Raw genomic sequence first — 1,789 nt, 5'->3', positions numbered from 1 at the left:
CCTCAGCCTTTGTTACTGTTTATCCCACATCCAATAGAGGATGGAGATTCTCCTTAGCCCTCCTTTTTGTTTTTTTGCTAATGTAATTACATAATAATTTTTAAATTGTCTTTTATGGCAGTAGTCAGATCAAGTTCTAGCTGGGCTTTGGCCCTTCTAATTTTCTTCCTGCATAACCTCACAACATCCTCGTAGTCTTTTTGAGTTGCCTGCACCTTCTTGCAAAGTTCATAAATACTTTTTTCCTGAAACCCAGGCAAAGCACTCTGTTCAGCCAGGTCAGTCTAGGACAGCTTGCTTCTGCAACTTCTAGATTTTCTTCTTGAAAATTGCCCAGCCTTCCTATATTCCTTTGCCCTTCACGACTGCATCTGGCAACCAGCTTCCTAAACAGGCCAGAATGTGTTCTCTAGAAGTCGAAGACAGCAGTTCTGCTGACCCCCACTCTGTGCTTCTCTAAGAATCAGAAATGCTGTCAATAAATTTTGTATCAGAAAGGGCTATGCAAGTAACAGGAAGAGGAGTTCACCAGTGATACAGTTTACTCTTTCTTTGAACATCTTGTTTGAAAGCCACTTTGAGTGGCATTTCACCTTCTTCTACCTCCAGTACCTCTATTTCACCTGCCTGGAAGGAGAAAGCTTCAGGGTGGAAATTTGTGCTGCTGAGATTATTCTTTTCATGGACCTCAGAAAGAGCAATGAGGAAGACCTACTGTACAGCTGAAGCTAGGTAGGTATGTGGTTTAAGCTCTGTTAAACCAATGGAACAGATTTCAATTCCTCCAAAGACCTCAAAAATGAGTAGGTAAGAGGGTCCTGGAATAAAGGTCATCTCTCTACATTTCAATATCTTTACCTCATGTGAGAAAATGGAATTTTTGTATAAAATGTAAAACTGTAACATAAACTGCTCCCCTGAGGCAACTACTTAGTGAAAGAGCACAGCTGCCGAGATCCATCTGTTCCTTACCAAATCCAGCTTCTTGATTCCCTGCAAGAAAGATTTTCTACTTTCCAACTGCTGTAACAGACTTTTGTATAGTAATAACAACTTTCTTCAAAAAAATATTGCCTTTTTTTTCCCAAGGTGATGAAGGCAGGAGATTTTTGCATGAGATAGAATCGTAGAGATTTTTTGATTGGAAAAGACCTCTAAGATCACTGAATCCAACTGTCAGCCTAACATGACCATGGCCATGAAGTGCCATGCTCACAAATTCTGTGAACATCTAACATCTATATCACTTGAAGTAGTTCTTGCAGTTATCATGTCAAGGACAGGTAGAGGAAGTATTGATAACCACAGGGCAGAGACATGTGATTGCTTGAGGTAGTCTAGTAGACAACAAATGCAGCACCACACCAAATTCCAGGTACCTCTCCTTAGCCTGTGCCAGCTTCCAGCAGAGCTATCTTTCACATCTCACAGTTCCAGTCAGATTTAGAATATACAATTGAACTTCATTTGGCATGGCTGTATTTCAGGATAAATGCTTCCTCACTCCCAATATTGTGCTGCAAAAATCTCTTTGCAATGAATCCACATTCATTGCAAAGGAGGAGAGGAGAGGAGAGGTTCGGAGAGGAGAGGAGAGGTTCGGAGAGGTTCGGAGAGGTTCGGAGAGGAGAGGTTCGGAGAGGTTCGGAGAGGAGAGGAGAGGTTCGGAGAGGAGAGGAGAGGAGAGGAGAGGAGAGGAGAGGAGAGGAGAGGAGAGGAGAGGAGAGGGAGAGGAGAGGAGAGGAGAGGGAGAGGAGAGGGGAGGGAGAGGAGAGGAGAGGAGAGGAGA

The sequence above is a fragment of the Dryobates pubescens genome, chromosome 7 (assembly GCF_014839835.1).
Source record: "Dryobates pubescens isolate bDryPub1 chromosome 7, bDryPub1.pri, whole genome shotgun sequence".
Classification (NCBI taxonomy): Eukaryota; Metazoa; Chordata; class Aves; order Piciformes; family Picidae; genus Dryobates; species Dryobates pubescens.
The sequence above is the reverse complement of the archived record's forward strand: the minus strand, read 5'-3'. Positions refer to the sequence as shown.